The sequence below is a fragment of the Loxodonta africana genome, chromosome 7 (genome assembly GCF_030014295.1).
Source record: "Loxodonta africana isolate mLoxAfr1 chromosome 7, mLoxAfr1.hap2, whole genome shotgun sequence".
NCBI lineage: Eukaryota > Metazoa > Chordata > Mammalia > Proboscidea > Elephantidae > Loxodonta > Loxodonta africana.
In genome coordinates, this window is record NC_087348.1 from 87465604 (window position 1) to 87490963 (window position 25360).

The following is a 25360-nucleotide window of genomic DNA, read 5'->3' on the forward strand; positions in this document are numbered from 1 at the left end:
AATGTTTCATTTTTTGATATTTAATCTCTACTAGAACCCAGTAGCAAGTCAAAGTTTTCTTTACAAATGGGAAATAGCCAACAAAAGAGGGCATGGTTTTGCATCAAACTGCTAAGGGTCTGCAGTGTGATTCTCCTACTGGGGCTTGCCAGAGGCTCTCCATATCTCTTTCTGTTATAGACACTTCCAAACCACTGAGTCTGCTGGGTCTTAACACTCAAGTGGCAGAGCAGCTTGAACTACAGCTTAGACCTGCAGCAAAGGTCTTTTTTTGCTCTGAGCCCCACTCAAAACTGGCAGCTGTATGGGTTACTTGGTAAATGGGTTGGAGGAATATGCTGAAATGTAGTAATATATGTTGCCTTCAAAATTCCAACAGGCCTGCCAAGCTTTGTGCCTCTTTATTCATGGTGGACAACACAAGGTGATGCAAACTGTCTCTCATTTTAAAAGCTATATTTCAACGTGCCATTTAGACCTGTAGAAATGTAACTCATGTGTCAGGTCCCTGAATCTTCACAAGGTTTATCTCCCATCCTCTGGGATGCATGTATTCTACTAAAATGTCTGGGACGTTTGCTACTTCCTACTCACCAGGACCAGTTAATATAATGTCATCAATGTAACAGAGCAGCATGATGTTCTGTGGGCTGTCAAGATGATCTAGGCCCCTTCTGATTATTTAATGCTAGAAATCAGGAGGTTGACATATCCCTGAGACAAATAGTGAAGGAATACAGCTGTCACTGCCCCATGAAGGCAGATTGCTTTTGAGTTGAAAGAAAGCATTTCCCAGATGCCAAGGGCTATATTGATTTGCTCCAGTAAAGATACCACATCCAGATTGCAGCTGCAATTGAATTTACTACCTGATTACATTTACAATAATCCCATAGCCATTCTTCAGGATCCACCAAGCTTTTGCAACCGCCAAAAGGACAAATCAAATGGGACTGTAGTAGGAATAACTGCCCCTGCGTCTTTCAAGCTGTTGGTGGCACCAATCTCTCAAGTTCCCTCAGGAATGCATTACTATCATGGTGGTGGGTGGGATAGTCTGTCTTCCCAATAGCTGGAATACATAGGTCTGGGAATGAAGAGGTAGATGTAGCATTTCCCTTAATACTATTACTCCCAGTGAGCCACTTCGGTAATTTGTGTTTCCCATCCTGTAACCTTAAGCCCTGAAAAGTTAGATGTCATATTCCTCTGTGAGTGTGTGTATGTTTGTGTGCACACATACACACATGTGCACCTGTGCATAGTAAGGTTTCTACAAATCTGGAAGCTGTAACCATTGTTTGACCACTCTGAGCTCCTCATGCCAGGGGACCAGCAGACAAAGAAAGGCATTTCTGTACAGGCAGGGGTAGTCAACACTGATTCCCACAAAGAGCTAGGGCTACCATTTCACAGTGGGGGAAAGGAAGAGTATGTTTGGTGTTATGGATTGAATTGTGTTCCCCCAAAAAATGTGTGTTGGAATCCTACCTGTTGATGTAAACCCATTTGGGAATAGGGTTTCTTTGTTAGGTTAACGAGGCCGTATCAGTGTAGAATGTGTCTTAAACCTAATGGCTTTTGAGATATAAAAAGAGCAGATTAGACACAGGGAGAAGCAAGAAAGCATAAACGGGGGAAGATAGAATCACATATGAGAATCACCAAGGAACTGAGAAACACTGGGGTTACAGAAACTGAGACAAGTTATTTTCCTGCAGACCCACCTGAGAGAGAGCCTTCCCCTAGAGCCAGAGCCCTGAATTCAGACTTCTAGCCTCCTGAACTGTGAGAAAATAAATTTTTGTTCTTTAAAACCACCCATTTGTGGTATATCTGTTATAGCAGCACTAAGAAACTAAGACATCTGGAAATAAGGGGATTCACTGGGGCATCTCTTGGCACCTCCCTGCTCAGTGATAACTATAACTGGGTACTTGCAGCAACCATGGCCTGATAAGAGCAAGACAACCAAGGACATCACAGGACTGAAGGCAAGTAACTAAAATTAGTATGTACAGGCAGAGTGCTGGCCAAGGGTGAGCGAAACCTAGAATGGTTGCAGGAGGAGGAAAATGATGAATATGAATTATGGCCCTGGGACCAGCCACAGTAATAGGGATGTAACTTCATTTTCCAGCCTCCTTTTTTAGGATATTGCAACTGGCCATCAGCTTGAAGAACTGGATTTAAATCTCCCTTCCTGGAGAAAAGAATGAGGGAACATATAGCCAGGTATGAGCAGATCTAAGTCAAGCAATGGATCCAGGTTATTTGAACCCTAGAGGTACTTAGCCTGCCTTGTCTACTCCCCTCCCTTGGGCCTAAGCCACTTGCTCTGTTTTCTGGCTGGATTGATCCCAGCAATGGCTCATTTCATTCCTGTGGTCGTAGCCCTGGCCACCACACCTCCTACCTCTGGTCATCTCACCCTTCCCTCAGGGAGCACCAATTCTGTCACATCTACTGCCATAGGAGCCACAGAAGTTCCAGCATCGGGTCTGACCTGACTAGACCCATAATGCTCTGGCTTGCCCCAATGACTACTCAGACTGGTCAAGTACATGACCTGCAAATTTTAAGGAGTTAATGCCTTGGGGAGAGGATTTTGAACCAATTAGAGAACATGGGAAGGAGCCCACAGATAAATTGTTTCCTTTTCCTCCCTCTAATGAATAGTTTTTAGATGCAGTGGCTCCATATGGCTTCATTGGAGATGTCCCGTGAGCAACCTAGTTGAGTGTTCTTGTGAGGATGTTGCCAGGTCAGTGAAGCACCACCTTGCTCTTACTCTCCAGACATTCCTGTCTAATCATCCCTTTTCCCTCACTCTTACTTCCCTCCCAATAAAGCATTAGCCTGTGCCTCAGGCTGTCTCTGTGTTCTAGGGAACCTGGGTTAGAAAACAGGTGTAGTCAGAGAATGGAATATTTGGAATTGAAATTGTGGAGGGATTAAAGTTATTGTAATGAAGGTCTTGAGTATGACCATTAGAAGGGAATGGCTTAGGTAAAATAGCAAGTTCGTTGGAGAAGAGAAGATTAAGGGATTTAATCCAAGTCCTTAGTCCAGGGTGCTGAAATAATCATCTAGGGTCGATACAGAAATCCCCAAGGATTATTTTAGAGTGTTGGAGAGAGTGATCCAGGAGCTAAAATCTTCAGAGCATGAGGGCAGGGGTCCCAGAGGTGCCCGGAGAAAGAAGGGTTGTAGATGGTATAATCTCTTGGAATTAATAAGGAGGAATGAGGAGGACATGTAACTCACCTCTAGGCCCAGTGGTACAAGTATATAGGAGAGCAAGTAACTACCTCTTGAGAAGACTGCAAAAAAAGCAGTATCCTAAAACAAGAATTACATTTCAGACAAGAAGATGAAGAGAACATTCATGAAAAAGGATGAGGATACAGGATATTCTGCTGATGAATGACCTTGAGCTCCAGAAGTCACAGTGGAAAGGTTTCAGGAGATGAGAAGTTGTGGAAGATGGGGTTAGAAAAGGTGATATACAAGCTGAATGGGGATTAAAGCTCAGGGAATGAGGGATGATTTAGGAATTGAGCTGCTTGTGGGGTCTACACACACAGGACTAAAAGGCCTAGTGAGGAGTCCCTGGGTGGTACAAATGGCTACGTGCTTGACTACTAGCTGAAAGGTTGGTGGGTCAAACCCACCAAGAGGTGCCTCGGAAGACAGCCCTGACAATCTGCTTCTGAAAGGTCAGAGCCTTGAAAATCCTATGGAGCAGTTGTACTCTGCACACACAGGGTCACCATGAGTCTGAATCAGCTTGACTCAACAGCAACTAACAATGACAAAGGGCCTAGTGAGATTTGTGCTGATTGTCCCCAGGCAGAGAATGGAGCTATTGCAAGTGTTCAGGAGAAGGAGGACTATGAGCTCTTGCCCAGAGTATGCAGTGTTCTGGGGCTCCCACTCAGCCCTGCTGATAGAGGCTGGAGTCCTGCAGGGGTGGGAGATATGTCCTGCTCTGAAAGCACAAGCTCCTCCCACCCTGACTTCTTCAGCCTAGGAGTCCTCTAGGACAGCAGAAGTGTCCCCTTATTCTAGCTGATGGGGCACACTAGACCTCTACTGGTCACAATTACATAAGCACTGGATGTTTTCTTCCCATGAGATCTTGCAGGTGTTGATTTTAAGCTGACCTGTTTTTTCACTGTTCATTGGTGCTATGTTCTGGCTGGGGACTTTTTCTTTGCTTGCATGTGATGTATGTCTACTTGTTTCTGAAACATCATTAAACTTGGGCAAACTTTCATATCCTTTTATTTTTCTCCTCATTCCCTCACCTGTCTTATATAACTCTGATTTTTTTATCTTCTTAAAAAAAGGAGTCTATATTTAGTTTCTTGACATTTTCCTCATAACCTACTCTTCTTTTCTGTTACTCTGACTTCTTTTGCCTTAAATGACTTTGTACTAGTTTGAGTTCATTTAGCCTGACAGTTAGCCCAGACTGTTTCTTACTTTTTCAGAGCAATGTGTAAACCTCCCTCCTCGATTTGACTGATTCTTCAGAGGGACTATGGTGACCTGAACATGTAACCAGAATTTACTGACTTTGCATATTTTATTTCTATCAATTAACCTTGATACCTTCCTAATATTTCTCCAACTTTTATTTACATTCCCTCATTTCCACACTTCCCTCATCTTCTAAAAGTATGCCTTCACTTCTTACCAATATCCCCCCACCTTCTGTGAGCATAATCCTACCTTTCATAAATATTTCCCATGTTTCACATGTACCCTACGATTTTTTTTTTTTTTTAATCCCTACACCTACTCCTATAGCTGAAATTCTGGGGTTTGACCAAATTACCAGTGCATGACTCACATACTTTGGGCTGATCAATATAAAACTTCAAAAATAAATAATATTGCAAACCAGTATGCATATTATGCACCTTTTAGTACCTTTTGTGAAATCTTCTCCCTAGACTTCCGGCCGAACTGGCACCATAAACAGAAGCACTGTGCTGTCCCTCCACAGAAAAGACCCAGAAAACTAAATAAAACACAGACAAACATCATTCCTGGAACCTGAAGTGCCAAATGAAGAGATGGAGAACTCAGGCAAGCACCAAATGGAATAAGAAACTGACATAAGATGGAGAGCGAGGAGAGGGAGGTGGGGAGGGCCCCATCAGCTAATGCTGCAGAAGTGCGCCATCTTGGACTCCTGTCCCGGATTAGCAGACAGGGAGCACAGGAAAGCAGCTTCCCGGAACTCACGGCAGGAGACAGAGCACCGGGTAACCAGCGATACACGCTTTCCCACCCCCGCCTCACCCCTAGCCGCCCCCCCCGCCCCCGCCCTTCTCTCCCTGCTTCTCTACCTCCGAGCTTCCTGGCTGGCTGTAGTGGCTCGGCAGGCCAGGAAATACAGCGTCCGTGCAGCTTGGATTCGCCCCACCCAAGTCGGAGATCAGTGGACAGGGAGTACGGGAAAGCAGCTTCACGAAGTTCCCAGCAGGAGACAGAGCACCCGGGAAGGAGCAATATACACTTTCCTAGCTGCCCCCCTTCTTCCGCCCCGCCTTGGCCTCCTCAGCTTCCCGCCAGCCGCAGCCTCTTGGCTGGGAGGCAACTGCTTTGGCCTCAGGCTGCTTGAATTCACCCTGCTCACACCTCTGGGCGCCTGAGCTCGTGGTGCTTCTTTTCGTTTCTTCTGTGCCTCCTGCCACCTTCCCCTCGTTTCTCTGGAACACTTGTCCCCGTGTGCCATCTTTGCTTCTTTTTGAAAGGCTGTGAAGCCACCCTCGACTGGGGAACCACTGCCCCGGCCCGCTACACCACTCTGGGGGGATCCTTGGGGCTTTTTTTTCCTTGTTTTGCTTTGTTCTGTTCTGTTTTGTCGTTCGTTTGTTTGTTTTCTTTTTCTTTTCGCAGCTTGGGAGCCCCTTCGAGAGGGGCTGCACTGCACAGCTTAGGAGCCCCCCTCCCCCCGTCTGCACAGCCACGTAGGTGGGACCCCTGGGGGCATTTTTCTTTCTTTCTTTTTTCTTTTCTCTCTCTTTTTCGTTTTCTGTCTGTCTTCATTTCTCAGTTCTTGTCTCTCTACACTTATCTTCTTTTCCTGTCTGCTGAATACCTGGTGCTGTGTGACATCTTTACCCCCTCTAGCCAGGCTATACTGCGCAGCCTGGGAGCCATTTTCTCGGTCTTAGCAGCGCCACCAGGGGGACTCAGGGACTCCTGGGGGCTTTTCTTTTTTTTTTCCAAATTTTTATCTAGTTTTTTTTTTTTTCTTTCTTTTTCCCTTTCTCTATTTCTTGGTTTCTCAACTCTCTATCCAATGGCAAGCTCCCTTAACGCTCTTTTTTCTCCTTCTTTGTATGCTTTGTTCCATTTTTTTCTCCTCTCTCTTCTCTTCCCCATACCCCTATTATTCCACGCATCACAGCCTCTCCCCTTTCCTGCCTACCTGTACCATGCACCAAACATCCCACCTCTGAGCAGCATAGGCATGGCCTACAGAAACCTGCCCAGCACTGATGCCTGGCTTGCTCTGTCAGCCCTAGGACATGCCATAAACGACCCATCCCAGCTCCTCGTCTTCAGCTGGACCTGCCCTGCTGCACCATAGCTGAATGACTGGCTCTGCCCATTGGATAAGGAGTTGAAAATTATCATGACTACAGACGAGCAAACAGCAAAGAACGCACAGCCCCCTGCTCAGACATAACCAAATAAAACAAAAAAGCAGGATGAAACAAACAGATCTATAATCAAGAAACGAGGAAAATAACTACTGAATGTCCCGAAGGCAGCAGACAATATCAAAACATAAAAAAAAAAAAGACAGGATATGTCCAGTAGACGTCCAAAATACAACACCAGATGACTTTCCAGTAGAAGAAAAGGCACTAGAACTATCTGACAGTGAATTCACATCTTTAATATTTAGAGCAATCCAAGAGTTGAAGCAAAAAACAGACAAAAATGAGGAAAAATAGACAAATTTTTGGAACAGCCAGGCAAATTCATGGAAAATACAGACAAGAAAAATGGAACAATTTAGGAAAGTAATACAGGAACAAAATGCCAAAATAAATTCACAACTAGAAATCATACAAAAACACCAATTAGAAATCCAAAAGCTAAACAACAAGATTTCAGAAATGGACAGTGTTACAGAAGGGCTGAGGAGCAAGTTTGAAACAATAGAGGAGAGAATCAGCGAAATTGAAGACAAACACTTGGATATAACTCTGAGCAAAAATGAGAAAAAAGAATGAAGAAAAATGAAGAAACCCTGAGAATTATGTGGGATACAATCAAAAGCAAAAATTTGTGAGTGATTGGAGTTCCAGAACAGGGAGAGAAAATGGAAAACACAGAGAGGCTCATTGAAGAATTGCTGACAGAAAACTTCCCTAATATCATGAATGATGAAAAGCTGACCATCCAAGAAGCTGATAGAACCCCATATAGGATAGGCACCAAAAGAAAAACTCCAACGCATATCATAAACACACTTGGTAAAACCAAAGACAAAGAAAAAATCCTGCAAGCAGCTCAAGAAAAACAAGAAGTCACATACAGAGGATAAATAATAGACTAAGTTCTAATTATTCGGCAGAAACCATGCAGGCAAGAAGGAAATGGGATGACATATATAAAACCTTGAAAGAAAAAAATTGCCAACCAAGGATAATATATCCAGCAAAACTTTTGTTCATATATGATGGTGAAATTAGGACATTTCCAGATAAACGGAAATTAAGGGAATATGTAAAAACCAAACAAAACTTATAAGAATTATTAAAGGGAGTCCTTCCCTCTGAGAATAAACAACATCAGACCACAGCCTGAATCTAGGATGCAAGATTGTACCAGCCAGATACCAACCTAGGAAATGAACTCTCAGGGACTATCCAAAACCAAAATGATTGAAACAGGGGACCAGAGAGGTTAATCTGTAAATGACAGCAACGTCAGAACAATGAAAGAGGGAATAAACGGTATAGGTATAGAACTTTCTAATGGAGAGGAAGGCAAGACAATATCAAGTAATAATAGGAACCTATTTTTTTATTACCTAGGAAGACAAGGGTAAATTTCGAGGTAAGCGCAAAGAAAGTTAACAAACCTACTCATCAAAATGAAGAAGAAAAACAAAGTCTCAATAAAAACAAAATCTACAAAAACAAAAGAAATGAAAAAGAAACCCATAAACAAAAGAAACTTGGCACTGGAGAGTGAGAGGAACAAAGAAAATGTTAGCACCACAAAAAAAGCACTACAGAATGACAGCAATAAACTCAATGGTAGAGAACAAAAATGGATCTGCAAAACATCTCATAACATGGATGCATCTGGAGGCTGTTATGCTGAGTGAGATAAGTCAATCACAAAAGGACAAATCTCACATGAGACCACTACTGTAAAAACTCATGAAAAGGTTTACATACAAAAAGAAACAATATTTGATGGTTACAAAGGAGGGGAGGAGTGGGGCTGGAAAAACACTTAATAGACAAAAGATAAGCAGTAACTTTGGTGAAAGGTAAGACAGTACACAATACTGGGGAAGCCAGCACAACCTGTACAAGGCAAGGCTACGGTAGCTCTGTAGACTCATCCAAACTCCCTAAGGGATTGAATTGCTGGACCAGGGACTGTGGGGACCATGGTCTCAGGGAACACCTAACTCAACTGGCAAAACAGAGTTTATAAAGAAAATGTTCTACATTCTACCTTTGTGAGTAGCACCTGGAGTCTTAAAAGCCTGTGAGCGGCCATCTAGTATACTCCACTGGTCTCACCCCTTCCGGAGCAAGGAAGAATGGAGAAAACTAAAGACACAAGGGAAAGATTAATCCAAAAGACTAATGGACCAAATCTAGCATGGCCTCCGCCAGACTGAATCCAGTGCAACCAGATGGTGCCCAGCTACCACCACTGACTGCTCTGACAGGGATCACAATAGAGGGTCCCAGACAGAGCTAGAGAAAAATGTAGAACAAAATTGTAACTCGAAAGGAAAGACAAAACTTGCTAGCCTGACAGAGACTGAAGAAACCCTGAGAGTATGGCCCCCAGACACCCTTTCAGCTCAGTAATGACGCCACTCCTGAGGTTCACCCTTCAGCCAAAGATTGAACAGGACCATGGAACAAAACAAGACTAAAGGGGCACACTAGCCCTGGGACAGAGACTGGAAGGCAGGAGGGAACAGGAAAGCTGGTAATAGGGAACCCGAGGTTGAGAAGGGAGAGTGTTGACGTGTCGTGGATTTGTTAACCGATGTCATAGAGCAATGTGTGTACTAACTGTTTGATGAGAAATTAGTTGGTTCTGTAAACCTTCATCGAAAGTTCAATTAAAAAAAAATTATATATATATATATATAAAGAAAAGAAATCATCCCCCTAACTATTTAGGATCATCATGAGCTCATGGTTCTGTTGATGGGCTGTTTGATTCACTGTGGCCAATCTTTCCGTCTTTGAAGTTCAGGTGGTTGCTCGCTGGCTGGTCACAGCCCTGTTCGGCTGGCATTGCTGCCCTTGTCAGGTGTGCCCAAGGTATGTCTGAATGTCTCCTTGCTTTCTTGAATGACAGGATGAATCTGGGACTTAGGCGTGCACATTAGTTTGTGCCATTCATCAACCAGAGGAAGACAGGTTGATCCTAGAGATTTCTCAGGCCACTTTGATGACATAGTGAGCATTTTCTTTTAGTATATCATATTGATGTTGCCAAGTTACCTCTACTTTTACTAAGTTTTTTTTTTTTACTTTTGCCTAATGTGAGATATTACTAGTCAACTTCCCCTCCTTTTTCAGCTGATAATTTTTCCACTTTTCTACCAACATTGCTGAGCAAAATTGTCAAACCAAACCACATATTTATAGTATTGTCCTCCAGATTACGTCTCCATTTTTATTTTCTCTTTTCATCCTCAATTCAAGCATCTTTAGGCTCCGAAGTGTGCATGGTCCAGATAATCTGGCTCATAAGCATCATCTGCATACCAACCATTGGAAAAGAAAAAGAAATCTCAAACACCCCTGAGCAACTTCTACCTCAAAGGGAGTAGTTTCAAATGCTTAATAAAGGTAGATTATAGACAGATACTGAAATGATGCCAGAGATCACGTGATATAATTTTGCAAGACCAAAGACTTCTTCATTGCAAAAATCTTTTTCAACAACATAAATGGTGAGTATACATGTGGACCTCACTGGATGGAATACACAGAAATTAAATCGACTACTTCTATGGACGGAGATGGTGGAAAAGCTCAATATCATCAATCAGAACAAAGCCAGGGGCTGACTGCAAACCAGACCAGTTGCTCATATGCAAGTTCAAGTTGAAGCTGAAGAAAATTAGAACAAGTCCATGAGAGTGACTATGAGCTTGAGTATATCCTACCTGAATTTAGAGAGCATCTTAGGAATAGATTTGATGAATTCAACTCTATTGACCAAAGACCATAGGAATTGTGGAATGACATCAAGGACATCATACATGAAGAAACAAGAAGTCATTAAAAAGACAGGAAAGAAAGAAAAGACCAAAATGAGTGTCAAAAGAGACTCCGAAACTTGCTCTTGAACTCTGAGTAGCTAAAGCCAATGGAAGAAATGATGAAGCAAAAGAGCTGAATAGAAGATTTCAAAAGGCATCTCGAGAAGACAAAGTATTATAATGACATGTCCAAAGACCTGGAGTTAGAAAACCAAAAGGGAGGAACATGCTTGCCATTTCTCAAGTTGAAAGAACTAAAAAAAAAAAAAAAAAAAAATTGAAGCCTCAAGTTGCATTATTGAAGCGTTCTGTGGGCAAAATGCTGAACGACGCATGAAGCATCCAAAGACAACATATGGAATACACAGAGTCACTGTACCAAAAAGAATTGGTCAACATGCAGTCATTTCAGGAGGTAGCATATGATTAAGAACCGATTGTACTTAAGGAAGAAGCCCAACCTACACTGAAGTCATTGGCAAAAAACAAGGCTCCAGGAATTGACAGAATACCGAGGTGTTTCAACAAACAGATGCAGCACTGGAAGTGCTTACTCGTCTATGCGAAGAAATTTGGAAGCCAGCTACCTGGCCAACCGACTGGAAGAGATCCAAATTTATGTCTATTGCAAAGAAAAGTGGTCCTTGGAAACTACGGGGCAGTTCAACTGTGTCCTATAGGGTCACGATGAGTCAGAATCGACTCAACAGCAATGTTTTTTTTTTTTTTTTTTGGCCATAATAAAGTACCACAAACCAAATGGGCCAAAACAATAAAAATTTATTCTCTCACAATTCTGGAGGCTAGGACTTTGAATTCATGATCTTAGCAGGGCTATCTTCTCTCTGAAGTCTCTAGGAGAAGATCCTTCCTTGTCTTTTCTAGCTTCTGGTAGCCCCAGGTGCTCCTTGGCTGGTAGATGAATCACTCCAATCTTTGCCTCCACCATCACATAGTGTTCTCCCTATGCAGCTGTCTCTGTGTCTCTTCTCTTCTTATAAGGACATCAGTCATATTGGATTAGGGCCCATTCTAAGGACCTTATCTTAACTACACCCACAATGACCCTATTTTCAAATGAGGTCACGTTCACAGGTACTAGTGGTTAGGACTTCAAAATATGTTTTTGAGGGGACACAATTCAACCTATGACAAAGGTTAAGAGCATTTATAATCTTTTCTGTTGCTATAATACATTCTTATCAGTCAAAATGTTGAAAATCAATAAAAGATGTATAACGTTTATATCAATTAAGAATATTTCTGTTGTACGTAAGAAAAAGGAAACCCTGGTGGTGTAGTGGTTAAGTGCTACGGCTGCTAACCAAAGGGTCAGCAGTTCAAATCCACCAGGTGCTCCTTAGAAATTCTATGGGGCAGTTCTACTCTGTCCTATAGGGTCGCTATGAGTCGGGATCAACTCGACGGCACTGGGTTTTTGGTTTGGTTTATGCAAGAAAAAACTTAAACTCACTTAAGCAAAAAGTAGATTTATGTTGTTGTTGTCAGGTGCCGTCAAGTCAACTCCAACTCATAGGGCCCCTGTGTACAACAGAACAAAACAATGCCAGGTACTGCACCATCCTCATATCCAACAATGGGCTATGTTTGAGCCCATTGTTGCAGCCACAGTGTCAATCCATCTCTTTAAGGGTCTTCCTCTTTGTCACTGACCATCTACTTTACCAAGCATGATCTTCTCCAGGGACTGGTGCCTCCTGGTAACACGTCTGAAGTATGTGAGATGAAGTCTTGCCATCCTCGCTTCTAAGGAACATTCTGGCTGTACTTCTTCCAAGACAGATTTGTTCATTTTCTGGCAGTCCATGGTATAGTCAATATTCTTTGCCAACACCATAATTCAAAGGTATCAATTCTTCTTCAGTCTTCATTATTCATTATCCAGTTTTTGCATCCATATGAGGTGATTGAAAACACCATGACTTAGGTCAGGTGCACCTTAGTCCTGAGAGTGACATCTTTGCTTTTCAACACCGTAAAGAGGTCTTGCGTGGCACATTTGCCCAATGCAATACATCGTTTGATTCCTTGACTGCTGCTTCCATGGGTGTTGATTGTGGATCCAGGTAAAATGAAATCCTTGAGAGAACCTCAATATTTTCTCTGTTTGTCATGATGTTGCTTATTGACCCAGTTGTGAGGATTTTTGTTTTATGTTAAGGTATAATCCATACTGAAGGCTGTAATCTCTGATCTTAATCAGTAAGTGCTTTAAGTCCTTTCCACTTTCAGCAAGTAAGGTTGTGTCATCTGCATACGCAGGTCGTTAATGAGTCTTCCTCCAATCCTGATGCCGTACTCTTCCTCATATAGTCTAGCTTCTGTGATGCTGGAGCTATGCCACTGGTATTTCAAATACCAGCTAGGTAACCCATGGTGGACAGGTTTCAGCGTAGCTTCCAGACTAGAAAGAAAGACTTGACGATCTACTTCTGAACAAATTGGCCAGTGAAAACCTTATGAGTAGCAGTAAAACTTTGTCTGATATTGTGCTGGAAGATGAGCCCCTCAGGTTGGAAGGCCCTCAAAATATGACTGGGAAAGAGCTGCCACCTCAAAGTAGAGTTGACCTTAATGATGTGCTTGGATTAAAGCTTTTGGGACCTTCACTTGCTGATATGACATGACTCGAAATGAGAAGAAACAGCTGTAAATATCTATTAATAATGGGAATGTGGAATGTACAAAGTACGAATCTAGAAAAATTGATAGTCATCGAAAATTAAATGGAACACATAAAGATCGATATCCTAGGCATTAGTGAACTGATATGGTCTGGTATTGGCCGTTTTGAATTGGGTTCTACTATGCCAGGAACAAGAAATTGAAGAGGAATTGTGTTGCATACATTGTCAAAAACACCATTTCAAGATCTCTTCTGAAGTACAACTCTGTCCGTGATTGGGTAATATCCATATGCCTACAAGGAAGACCAGTTAATATGACTGTTATTCGTATCTACACACCAACCACTAATGCCAAAGATGAGGAAATTGAAGATTTTTACCAGCTTTAGCAGTTTGAAATTGACCAAACATACTATCATGATACATTGATAATTACTGGTGATTGGAATGTGAAAGTTGGAAACAAACAAGAAGGATCTGTATTTGGGAAACATGGCCTTGATGAAAGAAACGATGCCAGAGATGGTCTGGTAGAATTTTGCAAGACCAATGACTTATTCGTTGCGAATACCTTTTTTCAGCAATATAAATGGCAACTATACACGTGGACCTCAATGGATGGAAAACACAGAAATCAAATCAACTACATCTGTGGAAAGAGAAGATGGAGAAGCTCGATACCATCAGTCAGAACAACGGCAAGGGCTGATTGCAGAACAGACCATCAAACACTCACGTGCAAGTTCAAGTTGAAGCTGAAGAAAATGAAAACAAGTCCATGAGAGCCAAAGCATGTCCTTGAGTATATTCCGCCTGAATTTAGAGACTGTCTCAAGAATAGGCTTGATGCATTGAACACTAATGACTGAAGACCAGGTGAGTTGTGGGATGACATCAAGGACATCGTACATGAAGAAAGCAAAAGATCATTAAAAGACGGAAAAGAAAGAAAAGACCAAAATAAATGTCAGAAGAGACTCTGATATTTACGCTTGAATGCAGAGTAGCTGAAATGAATGGAAGAAATGACACAGTAAAAGAGCTGAACAAGATTTCAAAGGGTGGATCATAATAAATTATGAATAATATTGTGGAGAATAGGAATTCTGGAATACTTAATTGTGCTTGTTGGGAATGTGTACATGGATCAAGAGGCACTTGTTCGAACAGAACAAGGAGATACTGCATGGTATAAAGTCAGGAAAGATGTACGTCAAGGTTGTATCCTTTCACCATACCTATTTCATTCTGTATGCTGAGCAAGTAATCTGAGAACCTGGACTATATGAAGAAGAATGGAGCATCAGGATTGGAGGAAGACTCATTAATGACCTATGTTATACAGATGACACAATCTAGGCTAGGCTAGGCTAAGCCTAGGGCTAGGGCTAGGCCTACCACTAGGCTAGGCTATGCTAGGCTCAAGAAGGTTAGAACTTTCTATCTACAGGACTTTAGTTTCTTTCCAGTTTTCATATCCAAGTCTTCCTTCACCTTGTGGCAGTTTCCAGTTTTTCTAAGTCTTACGATTCTTTTGGATTCTGACTCTACTCAAGTCTCTCCCATGCCCCCCTCGCATATCCCAGGCTATAGCTTCCTGCACCCTTGCTTCATCAATAAATACACCAGCCACTTACTTTCTTCGGAAATGTGTTGAATATGCTCTTACACTGATAACCCTCTTGTTTTCCTTTTTTATGTGTGGTCTCATACATTTTTTATTTAATTTTTTCTTACATAATGGGTTCTTAGCAGGAAGAACACAAACACATTTACAATCTTGGACCAGAAGTCAAAAGATTATTCTAATTATGTATGAGGACTAAAATAAAATTTTTAGAAAGTATAGAGATGGTATTCATCTTTCATTACCACCTGGTTTCTTACAGGGAAACCTTGAACATGCTTCCCTTCAAGATGAATGTGACTTACTGTGGACATGCTGTTAATGGCTACTCCTGAGCTGTGACTTAGTTCTACAGACCCCATGTTCCCTGTCTTTGGGGAAAACCATAGGAGAAGGGTTGGGATAAAGGGATATTCTTTATGGGATAGCTGCAACATAAATCATATTGACCGAAGACTGAGATCAGGGCTCAGCTAATTTACAGGATCCTCTCCACTCCACCCTCACTTTTCTGTCAGTTTGTCGTACTGTGGGGGCTTGTGCATTGCTGTGATGTTGGAAGCTATGCCACTGGTATTCAGATACCAGCAGAGTCACCCACGGAGGACAGGTTTCAGCTGAGCTCCCAGACTAAGATAGACTAGGAAGAAGGACTTGGCAGTCTACTTCTGAAAACTGGAAATCATCAAAAATGAAATGGAACACATAAACATTGATATCCTAGGCATTAGTGAGCTGAAATGGATTGGTTTTGGCCATTTTGAATTGGACAATCATGTAGTCTACCATAACGGGAATGACAACTTGAAGAGGAATGGTGTTGCATTCATTGTCACAAAGAACATATCAGGATCTATCCTGAAGTACAACGCTGTCAGTGATAGGATAATATCCATACGCCTACAAGGAAGACCAGTTAATACGACTATTATTCAAATTTATGCACCAACCGCTAAGGCCAAAGATGAAGAAATTGAAGATTTCTATCAGCTTCTGCGGTCTGAAATTGATCAAACATGCAACCAGGATGTATTGATAATTACTGATGATTGGAATGCGAGAGTAGGAAACAAAGAAGAAGGGTTGGTAGTTGGAAAATATGGCCTTGGTGATAGAAACAATGTCAGAGGTTGAATGGCAGAATTTTGCAAGACCAGTGACTTCTTTATCGCAAATACTTTTTTTCACCAACATAAACGGTGACTATGCACATGGACCTCGCCAAATGGAACACACAGGAATCAAATCGACTACATCTGTGGAAAGAGACGATGGAAAAGCTCAATATCATCACTCAGAACAGGGCCGGGGGCCAACTGCAGAACGGACCATCAATTGCTCATATCCAAGTTCAAGCTGAAACTGAAGAAAATCAGAGTAAGTCCACGAGAGCCAAAATACGACCTTGAGTATATCCCACCTGAATTTAGAGACCATCTCAAGAGTAGATTTGACACGTTGAATACTAATGACCGAAGACCAGACGAGTTGTGGAATGATATCAAGGACATCATAGTTGAAGAAAGCAAGAGGTCATTGAAAAGAGAGGAAATAAAAAAAAGACCAAGATGGAAGTCAGAGGAGACTCTGAAACTGGTTTCAAACGTTGAGCAGCTAAGGCAAAATGAAGAAATGATGAAGTATTGAACAGAAGATTTCAAAGAGCAGCTCAAGAAGACAAAGTATTATAATGACATGTGCAAAGAGCTGGAGATGGAAAACGAAAAGGGAAGAAAACGCTCGGCATTTCTCACGCTGAAAGAAATGAAGAAAAAATTAAAGCTTCATGTTGCAATAGCGAAGGATTCTATGGGGAAAATATTAAACGATGCAAGAAGCATCAAAGGAAGATGGAAGGAATACACAAAGTCATCATACCCAAAAGAATTAGTCAATGTTCAACCATTTCAAGAGGTAGCATATGATCAGGAACTGATGATACTGAAAGAAGAACTCCAATCTGCACTGAAGGCATTGGCAAAAAACAAGGCTCCAGGAACTGACGGAATATCAGTTGAGATGTTTCAACAAACGGATGCAGCACTGGAAGTGCTCATTCATCTATGCCAAGAAATTTGGAAGAGAGCTACCTGGCGAACCAACTGGAAGAAATCCATATTTATGCCTATTCCCAAGAAAGGTGATCCAACTGAATGCAGACATTATGGAACAATGTCATTAATATCATGTGCAAGCAAAATTTTGCTGAAGATCATTCAAAAGTGGCTGCAGCAATACATCAACAGGGAACTGCCAGAAATTTAAGCTGCATTCAGAAGAGGACGTGGAACCGGGGATATCATTGCTGATGTCAGATGGATCCTGGCTGGAAGCAGAGAATACCACAAGGATGTTTACCTGTGTTTTATTGACTATGCAAAGGCATTTTGCTGTGTGAATCATAACAAATTATGGATAACATTGTGAAGAATGGGAATTCCAGAACACTTAATTGTGCTCCTGAGGAACCTGTACATAGATCAAGCGGCAGTTGTTCGGACAGAACAAGGAGATATTGAGTGGTTTAAAGTCAGGAAAGGTGTGCATCAGGGTTGTATCATTTCACCATACCTATTTGATCTGTATGCTGAGTAAATAATCTGAGAAGCTGGACTATATAAAGAAGAAGGCAGCATCAGGATTGGAGCAAGACTTGTTAACAACCTGAGTTATGCAGATGACACAACCTTGCTTGCTGAAGGTGAAGAAGACTTGAAGTACTTACTAATAAAGATCAGGGACCGCAGCCTTCAATATGGATTACACCACAGCATAAAGAAAACAAAAATCCTCACAACTAGACCAATAAGCCACATCATGATAAATGGAGAAAAGTTTGAAGTTGTCAAGGATTTCCTTTTGCTTGGATCCACAATCAATACCCATGAAAGCAGCAGTCAAGAAATCAAAAGATGCATTGTATTGGCCAAATCTACTGCAAAGGGCCTCTTTAAAGTGTTGAAGAGCAAAGATGTCACCTTGAAGACTAAGGTGCTCCCAACCGAAGCCATGTTATTTTCAATCACATCATATGCATGTGAAAGGTGGATAATGAGTAAGGAAGACCGAAGAATTGACACCTTTGAATTGTGGTGTTGCTGAAGAATACTGAATATGGACTGCCAAAAGAACGAACAAATCTGTCTTGGACGAAGTACAACCAGAATGTTCCTTAGAGGCAAGGATGGCGAGACTGAGTCTTATATACTTTGGACATGTTGTCAGAAGGGACCAGTCCCTGAAGAAGCACATCATGCTTGGCAAAGTACAGGGTCATAGAAAAAGAGGACGACCCTCAATGAGATGGATTGACGCAGTGCCTGCAACAATGGGCTCAAGCATAACAACGATTGTAAGGATGGCGCAGGACCGGGCAGTGTTTTGCTCTGTGGTACATGGGGTCACTATGATTCAGAACTGACTCCATGGCACCTAGCAACAACAACTCCACTCCAGTTCATTCCACCCCTACACTTATGAATATTCAAGCAGAATCTGCTTCTCACTGGTCTCTCTTTACCAAAGATTTTCCATCAGAAGAGGGGAGCTTTCTTTCATTGGCGTATTTCTCTTAAGATTTAGTCATGGTCTGATACTCACTTCATTCAATGATTTAATTTTACTTAGGGACACAAGTTGAAGAAATTAGAATATTCTTCTGACTGTATGTTGACCAGTACAAAATAACTTTCTGTTCTTACACATTGTGGACCGAAACATATTCATTGTTTAGATTCTGGACATTACCTCTATGTTAAAGAGGAGGAAAACCATCTGAGGAAAGATGTCCATAGGCTGGATGAAACTGGCTCCACTTTTAAAATGCTAACCCTCAAGTTTAGATAACCACAGACAAAACTTTAAGAAATATTCATACCCCTGAGTAAAATGGATATTTGCCATGGAAAGTTCATATTGTTTAGTGCTGTGCCTGTCACATTATGAGTGCTTGATAGATGTTGGCTGGAGCAATAAGCGTCTTAGTCATTTAGTACTGCTATAACAGAAATATCACCAGTGGATGTTTTCAACAAACAGAAGTTTATTGTCTCACAGTCTAGTAGGCTGTAAGTCCAAATTCAGGACACCAACTCCAAGGGAAGGCTTTCTCTCTTCCGGCTCTGGAAGAATGCCCTTGTCATTAATCTTCCCTTGGTCTAGGAGCTTCTCTGCACAGAAACCTTAGGTCCAAAGGAGGTACTCTGCTCCCGCCACTGCCTTCTTGGTGGTATAAGGTCCCCAACTCTCTGCTCACTTCCCTCTCCTTTTATCTCTTCTAAAATAAAAGGTGATGCAGGCCATACCTCAGGGAAACGCCCTTTATATTGGATCAGGGATGTGATCTAAGTAAGGGTGTTATACCTCACCCTAATCCTCTTTAATGTAATCTAATCTTGCCTCATTAACCACAGGCAGAGATTAGGATTTACAACACATAGGAAAGTTATATCAATCACAAAATGGAGGACAACTACACAACACTGGGAATCATGGCCTAACCAAGTTGATACATATTTTGGGCAGACACAATTTAATCCATGACAGTGAATATTGGGATACCCAAACCCAAACCCACTGCCGTCCAGTTGATTCTGACTCATAGCGACCCTATATGACAGAGTAGAATTGCCCCGTAGAGTTTCCAAGGAGCGCCTGGTAGATTCAAACCCTCAACCTTTTGGTTAGCAGCCATAGCTCTTAACCACTACGCCACCAGGGTTTCCAAATACTGAGACAGAACTGTTTAAATACATTTTGTTTAGCTCAGGATTCATTCTAGAGACTGGAATGGTATGCATTATGTGGGTAGCATTAAGTACTATAAGCTTTAGGGACATGGGGTCTGTGAGCCTGAAAAATAGGAGAACCTGTTGCTGAATGTTTTGAAGAGGGAAAAGAGCCATTATTAAAGATTATCTGTTGTCTTAAGCTTGGTTCTTTAGAGAAGTAAAACCAGTGAAGTGTGTATATATATGTATACGTGTCTGTGTGTGTATACATATATATATCAAGGAAAGGGCTCGCATGGTTGTAGAGGCTGGCAAGTCCCAAGCCCACGGGTCAAGCATCAGGCATCAGGCTGGAGGTTTCTCCTGATTCACATAGCCTCAGGGGTTGACTGCAGCTGCTGGCTCAAGTCCCAAGAACAAGAAGTCAGATGATGACAAGCTAGACGCAGGATCAATAGCAAACAAAACCAGCAGGTTGTGCCAGAACGTCCATATGTACTGGATGCAGGCCATGCCTCCAAGGAAACTCCTCTTACAACAGATTGGCTGCTCATAGCAGATCTCATCATGGATGTGACTACATTATGGAAGAGCAATCAGTCCAATGTCTGCCAAATTACATCATCACATAACTGCCAAGCCACTGAGAATCATGGTCAGCCAAGTTGACACATAACCTTAACCATCACAGAAGTTTTAAGTTTATGGAAAAATTGCACAGAAAGCACAGAAATTCCCATGTACTCCCTCTCCCCCTGCACACAGTTTCTCCTATTATTAACATCTTGAATGACGCATTTGTTACAATTGATGAACCAATACTGATATATGATTTATGCACATTTTTCTGTGGAGAGGATTTATAACTCTTATCAGACTCTCAAAGTGATTTGTTATCCAAAAAGGGTTAAGAACAAGTGAAGTATAAAGTCAAGCCCTGCCAGCCTGGGTGCTCCCTTCTCCTTAGAAACATTTTGTATTGTTTCTGTTCTAATTCATTGTACACTGTTTTAAAGTGTTGGCTCTTCTAGGGCACTCTTATTTCTCTTATTTTCAGGTTTAGGGAGAACCGGGTCCCTCACTGTAACCATGAAATAATTGATAGTCAGAGAGAAATGGCAGGATGCTCCACACAGAGTGATCATTGTGACCCAAAAGAAAAGCCTCCTGCTCATCAGGAGTTTAAAAATTTCCAACTGATGCTGCTCTGTTATTTTGGAAGTTCCCAACTTAATTTCTTTCTTTGTAGTGGCTAGTCTGAGTGAAAGGTCAGAATGAATAGGAACTGTTATATTAAAGCTGGAAAGCGTGTGTGGAAATGGATTCTAAGGACATTAGACCAAAGAGGATGAAATATAAGTTCGAATAGGCATGTAATTATCCACAGGAGTGTACTCAGTCAGATTCAGGCTACAGTATTTAACTTGAGTACCCCACAAGTGGTTTAACAGTTTGCTTGACTGGTTTACTGAAGCCTGGACTCAGCGGCAACCTATAGTCAATGCGGTAAAGATGTCAAGGCCCAAAACATCAGGGAGACAGGAATCTTGGAGTGGATTTAAATGTGCAATGTGCTCAGCCACCCCCATCCATGCCCCTGCGAAGGTCCAGGGGGTTCTCCATTTACCGCAGCATTAAGATCTGCATGAGTGAGGGAAGCACCCCTGAAGAGCAAAGCCAAAGACAGTAATGGGGATGCCACCTTAGATTTGGGCTCCCCAATCCCAGTGAGAATAACAGGATTCTGGATTGACAGAGGCCAAGTGGTGGCTCTTACTTCAGAGCCAATGTGGGTGATTATCATAATAGGCTGGGAGGCAGAAGGGCCATCACAGTGCTTTGACTTCCAGAGATCTGTGATGGCAGCTAATTGTTCATGGGGTCTCTAGGAATGAATAGATGTGCAGCCTACTAAGGTGTGGATTTTTCTATGTAATTGGAAAAGCAGAAACTTGATTCAGGTTGCCACAGTGGGAATTCACAGCCGCTCATCCAAATTCCAGACCTAAGCCAGTCCATAGACCCAGAGCCCCTTGATTGAGGGGAAGGCTGAATCTCTTTAAGGAAGGGCTATACAATGTGGCTGAAAGTATATATTGTAAACTTTCTTCCAAGTCTCCCCTGTAAAGAAACCAATTACTAGGCATGCTGCGCATTGGGAAGGGAAAATACTCAAACCTTCTGGGAGTTATTAAATGCTGGTTTTGAGTTGATGCTAATCATTGGGGGCACAAAATGCCACCCTGGTCTGCTGGTCAGAATGAGGGCTTATGGAAGCCAGGTGATAAGTGGAGTCCATGTCCCCAGTCTTAGTTCCCAGGGGAGAACTTCAACAGGAAAACAGTCATGGTTCTATTCAGTTGATCGCTGAGATTGCTCATGCATCATTTTGGACTTCTCATTCCACTGAGTCAACAGGCAGAGACATGAGGTATAATATTGGCTGGAATAAATGATCCTGATATTAAGGAGAAAGTAGGTTATTGGATGTTTTGGGACACCATGGTAAAAAAGAAAGCATCAAGGAGAAACTCTAGTTTTGAGTCATCGCTGGTATACCAATTGTATTATTTTAAATAAACTTGACAGTCTAGGGGCATATGGTCTAACATGAAATGAGCAGAGGTGGGAATTCCTTTCTCACATTTGGGTCAAGGAAGGCCCAGGAAAGGTCAATCTAGTCTAAAGATAAAAACAGAAAACTCAATATCTTCATAGGTCACATAAGAAGGATATAAGAAGTGAAGAGGTTCAATTTATGATCACTCCCTGAAATGGCAAAGCTTTCTGAAAAAAAAAAAAAAAAGCAGTTCAGAAACAGTTAGAGCAGAGAGAACTGAAAGACAACAAAGAGGCTTACCATGAATACTCTATCTTTATCCCACAGAGCCCCTCCACCATCCTGAGGCTCCATGGTGCTCCTAATTCAGTCAAGACTACGTCAGATTGTGGAGGAAAATATGACCACAGATTCACAGATGACAGTATGATTCTGTTGTTTGATAAAAGTTCCATACAGGAAGAAGTGAGGGTGGATAATTACATGCCTATTCGAACTTATATTTCTTCTGCTCACCAGAAAGAAGCAGTTGATCATAGGGTCCCTAGGACCCCTTGCCTTGCTAGGCACATGGTTTATATCTTCTAAGTGGGGAAAAAGATAAAGGATTTTCCTTTTTTTTTGATGTACTATATCATAAGGCAAGTTGTCAGAGAACATGATTACACCATTGAGATATTTTCTGTGGGAAATAAGACTCAAGGTGTTGAGGATGCTGGTATAAATAACAGTCTGGAGTTTTGAACCCTAGAATGGAGGTTATGTTAGTTTCCTAGGAAACAAATTACCATGCACCAGGTGGCCTGAAAGAACAGAAGAGTATTCTTTCATAGTTCTGGAGGCTAGAAGTCCAAAATCAAGACATTGGCAAGGCCATGCTCTCTCTGAAAGCTTGAGGGGAGAATTTGTCCCACAAGTTAATCTTAGCTTCTAGTGTTGCCAGTAATCTTAGGCTTTCCTTGGCTTGAAGACACATCACTCCAGTCTCTTCCTCTGTTGCCATAGGGCATTCTCCCTGTGTTTCTGTCTCTGTGTCTCTTCTTGTAAAGATAATTGTCATATTGGATTAAGGGCCCAACCTGCTCCAATATGACCTCATCTTAGCTTAACTAATTACACCTGCAAAGTCTCTATTTCCAAATACGGTCACATTCTGAGGTTCAAGGAAGGACATGAATTTGGGGGAGGACCCAGTACAGAGATTGAGAGTCATCAACACAGAAATGATGTACCAACACACTCAGAATGGAGCTAATCTAAGGCTCGTGCCTCACTTTCAGTGTCATGTTTCTTTGTAGTCCTTGTTCAACTTGGAGATGACATCAGTTTGAAACACAACAATTTACGTTTTGATCTCAATTTAGTGGCTTCAGTACAGGTAATGTTTCCCAGTCCTGGACAGCTACTCTCCCTTCATATCTTCTGGGACAGGAAGACCCCTGGGGTGGACACATGACTGGGGTCTGTTAGAGACTGTGGATCCTAAATATAAAATCATAAAGCTAAAAGCCATAAAATTTAATTTTTATAGGGTAATTGGTGTGCATTTATCATATGTGTTTCATACATGAGCCCTGTGACAGGAACACGTAGAATCTCATGATGAGAAAGAAGCCCATGCAGTGGGCTCTGTGCAGCACCAAGCACACTCTGGTTCCTCAGTGAATGTGACAAGGGACACCACTCTTTCTTTACAGGTGGCTGGCCATGCAAAGCTAGACCTGGCCAACAACGTGTTTGATGATCAGTATGTGGGCTGTACTGAAGAAATGGAGAGAAAAGCTTCCCAGATGTTAAAAGAACTGAAAGTGAATAGAAACTTAAAAACTGAATGGGGCAAAGCAGAGAAAAAATGGAAGCAAATAAAGAACAAAACAAGCTATTCAAAACAATTCAATGATTTCCATGGAATAGCTCTAGGGGCCTATACCGGGCCCACTGCAACAGAATTTAACGGTAATGTGAGAGAATTTTGTCAAAATTCACATTTTTAGTTCAAAGCCTTCCATTATTATTTTACAAGAGTGCTTCAGCTTCTCAGTCCTGAAAAGTGTTACATGGTTTACAGAGGTTCTAAGACCAGCTTTCACTGTGGAAATGTACATTTTGGACAATTTACCTCACATCTTTTCTCAACGAAAAAGGTATTCATCCACCATATCTTAATGAAGAGGGCTCAGTCTTTGTCATCAGAACCTGCTTAGGATCTTCTATTAAAGAATATGCTTTTGAGCCACGTGAAGATGAAGTGCTTATTCCAGGCTATGAGGTGTTTCAGAATGTTACCATAAAAAAATGAAAAAGGCAACAATGTTAACCTTGAAAATCCCCAGAAACATGACAGTAACTTCAACTTCTTTTCCCACATTTCAGGTGAGTCTGATTCAAGGTAGGAGTGGTGGGCCACATAAAATAGAAGAAGGGGTGCTCTCCTATCAAAAGGCACCCAAGGCAGAGAACAATGGGGCCTCTAATCAACTACTCAAGAGTATTAGGCTCCTAAACAGACAGGGCTGATGCCCTGGAACAGAGATCAAAGCTCAGGCTCAGAGATACATGGTAGTTTCTAGTCCAGCCAAGTCCCCAACCTCCCTGCTTTGCAGAAAGTTCAGAAAGATCTGCTGGGCACAAGGTAAAATGAGTCATGGAAAATACCAGTATGTGTGGCAACAGGAAATTCAGGGGAAGTGGGAGAGCTGGTTCCAGACAGAATGGTGTGGCTGCTGCAGTGATCCTGGGCAGAGATGGTGGTGCCTGAACTGAGGAGGGGGCCGAGGTGATGCAGAGGGGTCCAGCGGACTGACGTTCTCTGTGAGGTGCTCTCCAAGGAAGAGAGTGAGTGCTGAATGAGTTGAGAGGTGTGGTCAGAGAACAGGATAGTGGACCTGGAGATTTAAAAGGTGGAACAGTTTCAAGTTTCCATTAGATTCCAGGATATTTCCATGGAAGTACGCTCTGAAATTTCTCTGGAAAATAGAGGCATCATACAGGCAGAAAACAAGCCCTCAGAGAGAGATTTCAGGGAAACATTAAGGTTTTTGAATGGAGGAATTTTTAATTCACATCAAGCCTTAATGAAAATGGAAGTTCAAGTAAATATCCCAGCAGGAGAAAGATGCTATCCTGAGAATTATCCTTGGCTGAGGTTACTTGACCTTGGCACCATCGACATTTTGGGCCAGATAATTATTGTGAGGGGGCTGTCCCATGCATTGTAGGATATTTTGGCAACATCTTTGATCTTTACCCATTGGATTCCAATAGTATACCCCCCTTAGTGGTGTCAACCAA